Genomic DNA, 15,314 nt, shown 5'->3' on the forward strand with positions numbered 1-15,314 from the left:
AAATATGTATACAATTATATATACTAATTGTATCGAAAATAAGTAATGTTCTATAACAAAATTCATTGTGATTCAATCAGCATATTTTTAAGAAACTAAACATGTTACTTGATATCTTCTGAATGTGGACCCTCTGGAACTGGTCTACGGACCACCAGGGGTTCGCAGATCCTGGTTTGGGAAACATTGTTCTAGATAATTCTGTGAAAGTGACAACATTTCGTACTCAAAATAAAGACTATAATAAATTCTATCAAGCAGAAGATGAACTCACTGTTTGTAAGGATGTTGATGGTCTAACAGCAGCAATGAACACAAGGCATGTTCCCAAAGAAGGCCGACTATTTACAGACACTTCTAAGGATAGCCTTAAGGCTATGTAATTACACAAATGAAATATGCTGCCTTCAATATCTCTTGCATATGCCATCCACAAAAAAAGAAACATACACAAACATGGAGAACATCCTCTTAGGTGTACACATTCAGAAGTATGAGTGGAAGTTATGTGATGATTTAAAGGTAATCGCCCTTTTATTAGCACTGAAAAAGGGTTACACTAAGTACTGTTGCTTTCTCTGCGAGTGGGATAGTCATGCCAAGGATATGCACTATGAGAAGAGGAGTTGGCCTCAATGAAAATCATTAACACCTGGAATGAAGAAACTCTGGTAGATCCAAATAAGGTTTTGCTTCTACCATTCCACATCAAACTGGGACTTATGAAAAATTTCGTTAAGGCTTCAGAAGTGAATAGTTGTGCATTCACATACTTCCAAGAAAAATTCCCAAGACTTAATACAGAGAAGATTAAGACAGGCATTTTCATTGGTCCACAAATTAGGCAACTTTTCAAAGACAAACAATTCAAATGTGTCCTTAGCGACAGCAAGAAATCAGAGTGGGAAACTTTTCAAAATGTTTTTCTAGGAATGTTAAAGCTGGTAACTACAGGCAGCTTGTGGAGGATCTCATTACTTCTTATGAAAAACTGGAGTGCAACATGTCACCGAAGATGCATTTCTTGCACTTACACCTGGATTTCTTCCTGCCAAACTGTGATACTGTCAGCGATGAACGTGGTGAGTGCTTCCATCAAGAAGACATCACAGCTACGGAACAAAGATACAAAAGCAAATGGAGTGCTGCCATGTTAGCCAATTATTGCTGGATGGTGAAAAAGTCCAGTGTTTGATACAGGTATATTCATAGCCACATCTTACTGCCATATAAATAAAAAATACCTTGTATAAATATAAAAAAACTACTTTTTTTTTAAAACAAGAGCTTGTCTGTCATTTTAAGCACTATTTCCATGTTTTTGGCACTCCAAAATCTATAAAGTAAACTTACTTTCATACCCGTACACCATAATTTGTTGTTCGATGAAGTGTAAGATAGAGGCTCTCTCTCTACCAATTTCTAAACCACTAATAGAAACTTTAAGAGAGCAGTGTTCAGCAACATGCTGCTACTGATCCACACTGTTTTTTCCATCAATCACTACGGGTAACAAATTGTGGGTGTATGGCTCTGACCCAGAAACAAAGATCCAGTCCTCTCAATCGAAGGATGCATCTTCGCCAAGACAATCTCATATATTTGAATTATTGGGCATTATTTCACAAATTTATCCTGCATGGTCAAACAGTTCTACAGAAATTGCATGATACTGTTCAGGTAAAATAGCCAGTAAAAGGTGGGCGTTGGAAAATTTGGAGAAATAACTAACATTCAGGTATTTCTTTTAAAGTACTCCATCACTATGGTCCCCCATTCAACACATTCACCATTTTTAGCTCCCTGGTTTTTTTCCCTTTATCAATTATCTAATAGAAATTAAGATTCTCAAAGAAAGTTACTATAAACCAACTGCTCAGAAATTATCCCTCTGTAAGGTATCAGCTATGACATGAGGTGAAGATTACTTAATATACATGTAGAGAACTGACAATGTGACTATATTAGCATTAGCAGAGGCATATGATGCAAGAAAGCAATGTGAGCCCCTGGGGGCCCCCCAGGGGCTCACATTTGGTATGGGCTTGGCACACCCAGGGTCCTGAGCCGGATATTATTTCTTCTCTTTCTTGGTGATTCCCATCTACTTCTGCCTGTCTCTGTCTCTCTCAGGGTAACTTTTTTTTTTGGCTGGTACAGCATAAGCCTCAGGTTTCTTTGCACTATGTGGCTAGTAATAATAATAATAATCAGCCAAAAAAAAAAAAAAAAAAAAAAACTTCCAATTTCATCCATCCATTCATTCCAAATGCTTGTCTAGTTATGCCTTGAACTTTAAGTTGCTGACCTCCACTACAACAGATGGAAATTTGTTCCAAATTTGTTCAACCACCCGCTGGCTAAAGGCAAAGTTTCGCACATCTATTCTACAATTGTCTTTCTCAATTTGAATTTGTGTCCCCTCAGGTAAATAATCTGAGCAAGAGGAAGAATCCCATTAGCATCGAGCTTGCTCAATCAATTCATTAAAGAGGCCTCCAGAGTCAGGAATTCGATAATTCATTTTTAATGTCACTAACCACTGACTCAAAACTGCATATACAACTTTATTTACAATAAAACATACTATAAAAGAAAATAAAAGCTTCAAATAATTAAAGCAAAAACCGAAATAAAGTAAAATAAAATAAAAGTTGTATATTACGATAATATAAAATCACTTAAAACCACTATACAATAGCTTTGGGCAGCAACAGCTGCCTTCATCAGCTGAGATGGTTACCGGTTATCCACAATATATATATATATATATATATATATATATATATATATATATTGATAATTTCTGCTGGGATATATGTAGGTATATATATATACATACCTACATATATCCCAGCAGGTCTGCAACGTTCATTACGGCACATAAGCACTACTAACTTCCTGTACATTGGAACTGGAAACGGCTCAGGTATGCATCATTTTAAATTGCTCATAGATTCCTAAAATGGGGGACTCAAAAAGCGGATGAATGCGGCAGCCCTTATCCTCATTAATACTATAGCGTCTGGACGAACATATCCGTAACCTCTCTAGCCACTTCCAGGTCCAGAAACCACTAGCTCTGTCAACAATCAATGTTCCTTTGGCTATGGCTGAGCTTCCATAATCAGCCATCTTGATGACTTTATCATGTTCACCTAGGCGACTGTGCAATCTACGCTTTGTTTCTCCCACATTCCAGACATTCAATGGTATACCGGTGACCCCGCTAGTGTGACCGGTATCAATGGAATCTTCAACCGTGGACTCTGACCAGGAGGCTGCACACAGTGCATCCGACAAAAGAGTAAAATACGTGCAATGGGTTCAGAGATACCCGGATAGTACGGAATGTATGCGGTAGCCCTAGGCATAAAAACATCCCCATGTCCACTATTCATATCCTTTCAACAACCATCAATAATGCTCTGGGGGTAGCCACACATCTTGAGGTCAGCCGTAACCTGTCTAATCTCGTCATCTCTAATCGTAAGGCCCACTGTACCTTTCGTAGGCAGTCCAACGCATGCTCTATCACATTATTCCTCTTCTGAGGAGAGGGATGATGAGATTAGACGGGTTACTGCTGACCTCAAGATGTGTGGCTACTCCCAGGGTGTTATTGATGGTTGTCGAAAGGATATGAATAGTGGGCATAGGGATGTTTTTATGCCTAGGGCTCCCGCATACATTCCCTACTATCCGAGTATCTCGGAACCCATTGCACGTATTTTACGCTCAATGCGCTGTGTGCTTCCTGGTCAGAGATTTAACACGGTGGTGTCCATGGTTAAAGATTCCATTGATATTGGTGATGCTAGCAGTCATATATGAGATTGAATGCCCGGAATGTGGGGAGTGTTATGTGGGAGAAACAAAGCGTAGATTGCATGATCACCTAGGTGAACATGATAGAGCCATCAAGACGGCTGATTATAGAAATGCAGCCACAGCCGAACATGCTTGGGAAACAGGGCATGATATTTCAGCCAGTCGTCCACCAATGCAGTGATCGACAGAGCTAGTGGTTTCTGGAACCGGAAGTGGCTAGAGAGCTTACAGATATGTTCATCCAGATGCTATAGTATTAAGAGGGATAAGGGCTGCCGCATTCATCTGCTTTTTGAGTCCTTCATTTTAGGAAGGGACAAGTGATTTAGTACGATACATACCAGAGCCATTTCTGGTTCCAATGTGTGGGAAGTTAGTAGTGCTCATGTGTCGTAGTGGACGTCGCGGACTTGCTGGGATATATGTAGGTATACGCACATGTATGTGTGTGTATATATATATATAGTGAATAACCCATAACCATCTCAGCTGATGAAGGCAGCTATTGCTGCCGAAAGCTAGAGTTATTGTAAAGTGGTTTTAAGTGAATTCAACCTTTAAATTTAATTTTTTCGGTGATTTTATATTATCGTAATATACAACTTTTATTTTATTTTAATTTATTTCGGTTTTTGCTTTAATTATAGTATAATGCAGTTTTGAATATTTTATTTTATTTTATAGTATGTTTTATTGTAAATAAAGTTATATATGCAGTTTTGAGTTAGTGGTTAGTGACATTAAAAATGAATTCCTCAATCAATTCAAGGCCTTATTTAATAGCTAACAGAGCAGCAATGGCTCAATACATTCAAATGTTATAAGTAAATTAGTTTAGCAATGGAAGAATTACCTCTATGATGTCTTGCAGAACACTTCAGCGTTGATACTCTCCGTAGTTAAATAACTATACAAATAGATTACATGTATTCCACTCCCTCGTAGACAAGGTCAGTGATCCAATGCACCCTGGATTTGGGACCCGCAGACCTCAATTCGATATACATCGAATCACCACCCCAATCTTTGAGCGAGAAAATACAATTTGTCCATATTTTAAAAACAATTTAAATGTTTTGAGCCCAAATAAATACATAGTGAATCCATACTTTTAATACTTTAGAAACAATAATTAAAACATAAAAAAATTAAGAATCCTCTAAAACATTAAAAGACAAGAAGTTTGTTACTTCCCTGAAGCAGACGGGGCTTTTCGACCAGGGTCATGATCACAATAAAGTGAAACCGCGGGTATTGCAGGAGGATTTTTATAGCATACAGATTAGTTGCGATCCTGGTGCATGCGCATGAAGGACCATGAATCTGAGACGGGGTAGGGGCAATGTACATTGACTGAATTTTGATGTAATTTAATTTCAAGTGTCTTCAAAATTAATAGTTTGGTGTAATCATGTTGGATGCTGAGAATTTTTGCTTCGTTGAACAGAAAGGTGTGGCCTTCACTGATCGCATGGAATGTGAATACACAATACGAGAATGAGACAACATTCAACATCTGTCCTCTCATCCCACTCCTCGGCTTCAGAACTTGTATTCTATGTGATCAGTGAAGGCCACACCTTTCTGTTCAACGAAGCAAAAATTCTCACCATCCAATATGATCACACCAAACTATTAATTTCGAGGACACTTGAAATGAAATTACAAAATTCAGTCAATGTACATAGCCCCTACCCCATCTCAGATCCATGGTCCTTCATGCGCATGTGCCAGAATCGCAACTAATCTGAATGCTATAAAATCCCTAGACCCTAGTCAAAAAGCCCCGTCCGCTTCAGGGAAGTAACAAAATCTTTAGTCTCAATGTTTTAGAGGATTCTTAATGTTTTTTATGTTTTAATATTAGTTTCTAAGGTATGAAAAGTATGGATTCAGTGTGTATTTATTTGGGCTCAAAACATTTAAATTGTTTTTAAAATACAGACGAATTGTATTCTCTCGCTCAAAAATTGGGATGGTGATTCAATGTATTTTGGGGTCTGGCTTGGGGTCCGAGGTTACCTGATTCAGGAGTGCATTGGGTCACTGATCTTGTCTATGAGGAAGTGGAATACATATAATTATTTGTATAGTTATTCAACTACGGAGAGTATTAACGCTGAAGTGTTCCACAAGACATTATAGAGGTAATTCTTCCATTTGTAAACAATTCAAGGCCTTATACACCTCAATTAGATCACCTCGCAGGTGCCTAGCCTCCAGAAGTTGCAATTTGAAGAACTTAAGCCTTTCTTGGTAACACCAATCCTTTGTTCCACTCACCAATCTTGGTCCTTCTCTGTACTCATTCCAGCAGCTCTACATCTTTCCTAAAATGAGGCCTCCAGACTTGCATACAGTACTCAAAGTGTGGCCTGGCCATTGTCTTATACAAGGGGACAATCACCTCCTTATCACTGCTAGCAAAATTTCTGTATGTCATTGTCTTCTCCCACTCAACCATCCTTTTTAACTGATTGTTCTCATAAAGATTGACAAGCATGTGAGAGGTTCATTTTGACATTATCCAACTGATTTTAAATTTTTAATACAGAAACTGAGGGGGGGGGGAACTTCTTGAAAGGCTTGCTAGTTATAGCTGGGTTAACAAGGGGAGAAGAGAAAGACTAAATAATAAACAAACCAAACTAAAAACCTTTTAGGGCTAAAGCCTCATGTTGTGAGCGAGTTTACTGACGCATAAGTTAATGCTATTACAGCATTTTAATACGCAGCAACCAACTAATGTAGTACATAATTGGCATTATTAATAATCATCAATTAGCATCATCATTAATGCCAATTATGTACTACTTTAGTAGGTTGTTGCATATTAAAATGATGCAATAGCACTAACATACGTCAGTAAACTCACTCGTAATACGAAGCTGCTTTAGTCCTAAAAGGTTTTCAGTCTGATAACCAGTTGCACACCATCAGGCATCTCTCATATTGTGAAGTTATACTTCAAAACTGGGTTGTCATCATTGCAATACCAGGGTACCTCCCACCCACCAAGGAGAAGCCAATAAGCTTCAAAATGGTGCCGTCTGGGTGGTAGTATCCGCTGAGAATAAGTAACAATGGTCTTCTCCATTGGCGAAGCATTACTTATTTGAGGTACTGCAATATCGTGACAACTCGTTGCAAAGGTATTCACAATATGAGATATATTTAAATGATGCCAATTATGTACTACTTTAGCAGGTTGCTGCGTATCAAAACGATGCAATAGCACTAACTTATACATCAGTAAACAAACCAGTCAAGAGCAAAGAAAGGTGGCTAGGGTGAACTAAGCTTAGTTTTTATAATTTCCATTGTTAAATTTTTAGTTAAGTGTTGGTACCAAAGAACAACAATACAATTCCTTCAGAAATATATTAATTTCTGTTCGTATGTTGTACCAGTTACGTACACGGTTTGTTCCCTTGGAAAAACAGTGCCATCACCACACATGGTGGTGGCACTGTTTTTCTATATTTAAGAAATAAACTTCATGAATATATATAAAATAAACACACTTTTGTTCTTGATTTTTAAATATATTTTTAAATTCTCCTATTAATATAATACTTAATAATTAATAATAATACTAATATAAATAAGAAAATTTTTTAAAATTCTGTAGTTTAAGCTTTATTTAAAAAAGCTTTTTTTTTAATGGTAGAAATGGGGGAGGAGGGATTTATGGGATGGCTACAGTTCTCAGGTAACATATGTGGAAACTGGTATATACATTGTGAGATTGGGCCTGAATGCTACCACAAAAAATGCATCCATCGTTAATTGGTTTGTTTGTTTGTTTGTTTGGTTTTTAGGAACATTAGCAACTAAGGCATATTGCTCCGGGAATATGCGTGGTCATTCCTTGACCTTTCCGTATTTGGTGGTGACGGACTCGAACTCCAGTCTAATCAAGAAGCGTGTGCTACGCACTGCTGCTCTTTCCCACCTGGCTACGGAGGCACCTCGTTAACTGGTACACTGATTTATCTGCTGCTATAAAACATATACAGTGAAGTTGTAAACTCCTATGGATATAATGCCATGCAAAGTATAAATGGAAATTTATTTTATTTTAAATCTTAAAAAGTTTAATTTTACAAAAACTGTTAAACCACTTTTATTTATATTCGAGCTTACCATAAGTTGCATTTACTGCATATGTACATACATTACATATGGTACGTCTTGGGTTGGTAAATCTTGTGTTCTAAAATAATCATCAATAAATACAGTTTCACCGAAAAGTGTATAATGGGTAAACAAATAAGGAAAAAATGTGCAAGTAAAAATAATTATTTTTCTATTAACAGATCAAAAAATGAAAATTACAAAAAACAATCCCAACTAAATCATAAATATTAAAAACCAGCAAGAAAATTCTTGCTGGTTTTTATTTTAAAAATTTAAAATAAAAACTAGCAAAATTCCAAAACAATTTTTAAATTGTTTTGGAATTTCTTGATGCATCATCTACTGAGACTATAGGTTGCAGTTGCATCATATTTGCCTCCTTAAAAATAAATCTGTAGATAACTGGAATAAAATACTCCATTAAACATTCTGAATAAGATTTTAGTTATTAAGATAATTAAAAGACTCCAAATACCTTAGAAACAAACAAAAGTGAAACCTCTTTTAAAACAGATTAAGAAAACTCAAATATTTTCAGCTGTACATAAGGATGCCTGGTTTGGAATCTACTTTGCTGAATTGGTCATTCCAAACCTTATTCATGCTTGGTCATCCAATAAGATGACTAAACAGGTGACTTAGTCATCATACAAGAGTTTATACAGAGCAATCTACAGACACTTTTCAAAGTCTCTTTCATATAGGTTTACAGAGCACAGCATATATTGTTTTCTCCATTATAATGGTGTATTTATGTTTTATATTAGAAAAACAATATTATCAATGTTGCCTGCTGATATGAATGAACAAAAAAGGGGGTAAAATCATGAAACATATTAGAATTCTAGTTATCACTATTCTAACCATTTTACTGTCAAAGTGTGTGTGTTCAATGAGCATGTAAGATTTTTTTGTCCATGAATAATGCATTTAAACCTTAGCATATTAATTAGTTTTTCATTTGTGGAATCAGTTATTAGCAGAGTATATTCACAGATCACCCCGATATCTCAACAGTACGAGTGAGGAGGCAGAAGATGAACCTTCACTGTTAAAAAACAATTTTTACAGTTTGTTAAATACTGTATATATTTAGTTACTTTGATGAGATTTTAAGGACTAATCACTCTGCTAGCAGCATTTTCCTTTGTGGAAAGCTTAGTTTGAACCTGTGTTGCCTACATCACTTACCAGTAATGGAGACACAAGCAGCTGGGTGGGTAGTATCCAAAACCACTGCATGCACTATGTTACTGGGTGTAACACTAAACTGTTGTTGATTCTGTTAAGAATCAAAAACCGAACTACCTGAAATCTGAACTAATGCTAAACCCTGATTATTGAAGCCATTTAATATCCACAAAAAAACTATTTAGGAGTTCTGTCTCATTTAACCCGAGGGGCTCACATCTGGTGAGTATGGGCTTGGCACACCCAGGGTCCTGAGCTGGATATCATCATTCTTTTTCTTGGTGATTCCCTCTCTCTCTCTCTCTCTCTCTCTCTCTCTCTCTCGGTAATTCAAAAAAAATTTTTTTTTGGCTGGTGCAGCACAAGCCTCAGTCTTCCTTGCACCATCTGGCTAATATTAATAATAATGAGAGCATGCAAATAATGATTAATATGTCTGCTGCCAGTTGGTTGACACACAAATCCTAGAAATCTGACTTCAAAGCCACTCAACTAGCCACCCTAGGTTTCTATATGATCCCATTTTTAATATTTACTTCTGCCAGTTTAAGATCCTAGGGAATGTTCATGTCATATATTTAGCATTTATTTAGCAATATTTTATCACTAATTTAATAGTAGAAGAAAATTGTTCTACTAATAAAACAAATGGTACACGATAAAAAAAAAATTTACTATTAGGTATTTTTTTCCTGAATATGAAACGATCGTAAAATGCTAAATATGTGACCTGAATATGAACCGTTTAAATTATATAAACCTTATATATAAATTATATATAATTTAATATATTCTTATATAAAATTATATCAATTATATTGCCGCATTGAAAAGTAAAACTAATAACCTTGGAATTAAACATATAAATATATATTTTCAAAATGCTAGAAGTATTATAAGTCGAATTAATATACTACCCAGATTAATTAGTCAAGAAGAATATGATATAGTGTTTGGATGGGGGCACTTCCAATAGTTCCCATATCTGCACAGAATATGACATATGGGCTATTACCGAAGCATGGTTATTTTCTGATATCATTAATCAAGAATTGTCCCTGTAATGTTCAACTGATTAGGAGGGACATGCGGGGTTAGAGATAAAAAGAAGGGGTAGGGAGGTTGCATTATTTATAGACCGAAATCTTAATATTATGGAAAGTTTTATTTTGGAGGAATTTGATGGAATAAAGGTAAAGCTGAAAAGCAGGAAAAATTATCATACCGATAATTTTATTATATTTACCTCCTCCTGTACTGATTTTTCCTTTAAATAAGCTAGTAACATTTATGGAACCAATCATGAACTCTGTTAATATGGACATTAAAACTATTGTGATGGGAGACTTTAACATACCATTTCAGTAAAACTCAAATAGTGGTAAATTAATCATTGAAAAATCTCAGTGGCTTGTTATACGTTAAACATATCTTTAATTTGATGCAAAGAAATATCCTACCAATTAGAGAGAAAAACATATTAGACCTTGTTTTATTTCTATTAGATTTATTTAACTCTGATCATTCTGCCTTACAGTTGGGTTTTGCATTGAAAAGTAAATTAGATAAACCAAGAAAACTAAAAGGACAATTTGATTAAAAAAAACAAGAATAAATAAAACTGACCAGAATATGGTCTGATGGGCTATTGCCCAATTAAACTCAGGCAATTTTTATAATAAGGATACTGATATTCTTTTAGATAGCTTATCACATAATTTGATAAGCATTATAAAAGAAACAGCTCCTACTGAAATTAAAAAAAAAAAAAAAAAAAAGTAAATGATTTTTAAATATCCTACTCAGTTTAATTATCACATAATTAAACATTTGAAAGAGAAAATAACTTGGTTCAACAAATTCAAAGAAAGTAAAATTTAACTCATTATAATCGATTTTAACAAACAGCAGTAGCAGTAGTTGTGGCAAATGATGCAAAAAAGCAAGCTGATATAGCATCAGCCAAAAAAAAAAAAAAAAAAAATAGGGGGTTTCAGACGAATTATACCAATCTTGATAGTATCCTAATGGCTGTTTAGAATAACTGCTATATTGTCTTAGCTGAATGACTGATACATTTTACAAATACGATTTTTGACTGGTCATTTAACTATCAAACTGAAGATTACTATTATTAGTCCCTTATTCAAAAAAGGTGGTAAGAGTAATCCCACTTCCTACAGACCAATCCACAAATCAAGCCTGCTGACGACTGAGGAATACGTATTATACAATCAAATAACGGCTTTCATTCATAATAAAATTCATCATATGCATCATGGCTTTATAGAGAGCAGATCTACGATTACAAATCTACTAACAATGGAACATGATATTAGGAAGGCACTTGATAATAACGAACAGATGGATATAATTTATTTAGATCTACAAAAAGCATTTTATCCAGTTTCCCATAATATGTTGTGTATTGAGCTTGCTGGTATGGGTATAATGGGATTGATTCTGACCTGGTTTCATGATTATTTTAAAAATAAGAAAAGTGTTATCTATTTTATGATTCTTACTCAGATTACATTCTTATATACAGGAACATTCCTTTGGGATCATATTTGGATTCCTTACTTTTTGGGATATTTTTGAAAGATATATATATATATTCAAGCTTACAAGAGACCAATTTAAGTATCCCCACTTATTCGCATTAGCAGAGGCATACGATGCAAGAAAGCAAGCTTATGCAGCATCAGCCAAAAAAAACCCCCCTATTTCACTCACCTATTCACTCCAAATGCTTATCCAGTTCAGCCTTAAATTTATTTAAGCTATCAACTTCCACAACAGATGGAAGTCTGTTCCAGCAATCAACTACATGCTGGCTAAAGGAAAATTTCCGCACATCTATTCTACAACGATCTTTCCTTAGTTTCAATCTATACCCCCTCAGGTTCTTAATCTGAGAAAGAGGAAGAATCCCATCAGCACTTAGCTTGCTCAACCCGTTCAAGGCCTTATAACACCTCAATCAGATCACCTCACATGTGCCTAGTGTTATATTATGTTGATGACATGAAATTGTATAAAGAGGTCAAGCAAATTATCGATTGCGAGGAATTACAAAAGGGCATTCAGCTGATTTGCAATTGAATTGAAAAGTATGGCCTCTCTGTGAATGTGGAAAAATGCCATATTATAACCATGGCTGGTTATAATAAAAAATCTGTTGTTTGTTATAATTATGCACTGAGATCCCTAGTTATTAAATGAATATTTAAAATTTGAATTTAGGGGTATTAAGAACGGTTCTTGTACCTCTCATATATACTAAAACAACTGCAAGAGCATCCAATATGCTTAGGCTTAATTAAAAGAACCTGCTTTGATTTTCTTGGCACTAACATTCCAAAACTGGTTCATGCTATGTTCATTCATTCAATTTTGGAGTATTCTAACATTAGGTATGGACACCCCTATAGAAGGAATTATAAAAAACTGCATGAACAAAAATCTTTATCTTTCAAGAAGGGGACACCAAAAATCTTACACCATTCCTTATAATTATTAGAACTGAAAATCTTTACCTGATTTGTATACCTGATAAGAGAGTTAAAATATCCAAACATAAAATATCCATGATGATTTGTTCAAAATTCTGTAATATTAAATGGATTTTGCCTATATGTCCGATTATAAATTATTATATTCTATAGTCCAAGGTGATACCGATACTCCAATACTTTTGTTCTATATTAATTTTAACTGTCCGTCTAGGCTACTTGAGAGAACAAAATCCATTTAATATTGAACAAATCATCTTATGTATTTGAACCCCAGGGGCTCACATCTGGTGAGTATGGACTTGGCACATCCAGGGTACTGAGCTGGAATCGTCATTCTTCTCCTTCTTGGTGATTCCCTTCTGCTTCTGACTCTCTCTCTCTCTCTCTCTCTCTCTCTCTCTCGGGTTAACTCTTTTTTTTTTTTTTTTTTTTGGCTGGTGCAGCAAAAGCCTCAGGCATAGCTAATGATAATAATAATATTTTAACGGAACAGCTCTGCATTTCTTAATGAAAACAAGCTTAATTTTTTTTTTTTACATAAAACCAATATTAAAAGTGAATTTGATAACTTGTTCTATAATTTATATGTTTTAATATACTATTTAAACTATACTAAAAAGCATTCTTGGACAAGAGCCTCAAGCTACATGGGAGTTTACTGAGTCAGTAAACTCCCATGTAGCTTGAGAACTTGAAAGTAAACATTATGCAAGACCAAACTGCATGATGCCACACACACTATTGATGCTGGTCACATCAGCATCAATTTTTAATTATTTTTCAATTTTTAGTTTTAATTATTAGAACGATAAAAAAAATTTTTGTAACTAAAGGAAATTAAAATGACTGGTGTATATTTTCTGAAAAACGACAGGGTGGGCACCTGCCCCTACCCTGAATCCACCTATGGCTACTGTAAACTGGAGTATAGCCATGTTTTTTCTGTCATTTTTGTTATATTATTTTATAATTATATATTTTTTATGCATTGCATTTTTGCTTTAGAGTCTTTTAAAATATTGAGTTTATTGATTTTTTTAAATATTGTATTTACTGAGGTTTATATATTTTTTTTAATTTTCATTATTTAAATAATACATGTATCTCTGAATATGTATGTTTATGTGTATCTATATGTGATTATTATAACCTAAATTGTAAATCACAAATGTAAGGCATCTGGCTGTTGTTTGTGATTGATAAAATATACAGTATATATTTTTTTAAATCTCAAATCAAAAGTTACATAAATGAGTATATTAGATTGGGTGCAAAGTATGTGGAATCAGCTTGCAGGTGTTCTAATAGAGTACTGTAGTTGGTTTGACTGTTTCGTGAGGCGCAATCCAAGAATCTCCACTGGAAAACAAAAATAAAACGGAAAATTCCTACGGGCCACCTTGGGACCTTCTCGGAGTACAAAAAGGGGCAAGTTTTGCATCTATGAAAAAATACTATTCAAAAATCAAAGTGTATTATAATAAACGTAATCATTACCTTCAGCTATGTCTCATTTGGAAACATCTGTGCGTATTCTAGAGGCGTATCGTAAAATCTCAGGGAAACCCCTCAAAATTTCACAATGCAATTCTCCTGTCAAAACAAACCTAAACATACCTCTCAAATTTAGTCCACTCATTGTACCTTCTCACACCTCAGGGACGATGGTAACGCCCCTAGTGTGCACAACATAAACGGGTAAAGTGAATAAATTTTCATTCATTGGTTCCGCAGACTTTCCACATACAGAGTATATGACCATCATCAAAATTAACAACTCTGGTATCTAACTCGCGTCTATAAATCAAATTTAGCCTATATCCATGCGTCTGATTATCAATAAGTAAACAATCGGCGGTGTGGTAATGCACTTCTATATTTACATCTGTACGATACAGAAAAAGACTACTTATTACTTACATGAAAGATAACGTATGAAACCAGTGAAGAGCAGCGTGTCCATCCAGTCGTGAAATTCATGAGAAATTGTTGACAATAATTCCCCACAGCTAAATTCCAACTCTATCGCTTCGCTCAGATTAAACTTATTACAATGATAGCCTATGATTTGACGGTTACAAAGCGCTTGCTGCTCACATAGCATATGATACCTTATCACATGGTTGAATAACACAGCTGCATCCTACGCTTTGTCACATGGTTTTGTCAAGGACTCACAGAGCTCTGTAACTAGACAGAAGTCAAGACAACGGAGAGTAATCAGAAATGGCGATTGGATATAGAGAATTGCACAAGGTCAAATAGGAAATGTTGACTAAACAACATGCGTATATCTCCAGCTAACAGAGACAGATTTATTGATTACAAAAAAAAAAGGAGCGATATTCAAGTATTACCGGTATTTTATAGAAAGTGGTTGTAAATGTTATAAGAAAAGTAGGTCGCATCGCGTTTTACATTTGAAACAAAAGTATAATGTGGAAGATTTGAATTGATTATTTTTGTTAATAAATTAATGATGTTTCAGAGGAGCCTGAGGTCAATATTATTAACTTAAAATGTAGTTTAAATTAAAGGCTATTGGCATTAACCAAATTCCTTTTTGCGAATGACACAATATCTTATGTGGTACACATTTGTTGTGAGCATGCACTTTGCGCAAACTATCTTACC

At 34.9% G+C, this 15,314-nt stretch overlaps 1 protein-coding gene across 2 annotated transcripts in view; it reads right to left on the minus strand.

Annotated features, from left to right (window-relative positions):
• Window positions 1-14,861, minus strand: part of LOC150090617 (scavenger receptor class B member 1-like) — a 147,929-nt gene extending 133,068 nt beyond the window's left edge. Inside the window, exons 1-2 of one of the 2 annotated variants that reach the window (XM_090371810.1) lie at window positions 14,601-14,861; window positions 7,978-8,047 (exon numbers count right to left, since the gene is read on the minus strand). The gene's annotated coding sequence lies outside the window, so the exon portion shown is untranslated. The remainder of the gene's footprint in view (window positions 1-7,977; window positions 8,048-14,600) is intronic. The other variant, XM_090371801.1, reaches the window with a different exon arrangement.
• Window positions 14,862-15,314: the final 453 nt, after the last annotated feature.

This window comes from Mastigoproctus giganteus, chromosome 1 (genome assembly GCF_048544385.1).
Source record: "Mastigoproctus giganteus isolate SK-2022 chromosome 1, ASM4854438v1, whole genome shotgun sequence".
In the NCBI taxonomy this organism is placed as follows: domain Eukaryota; kingdom Metazoa; phylum Arthropoda; class Arachnida; order Uropygi; family Thelyphonidae; genus Mastigoproctus; species Mastigoproctus giganteus.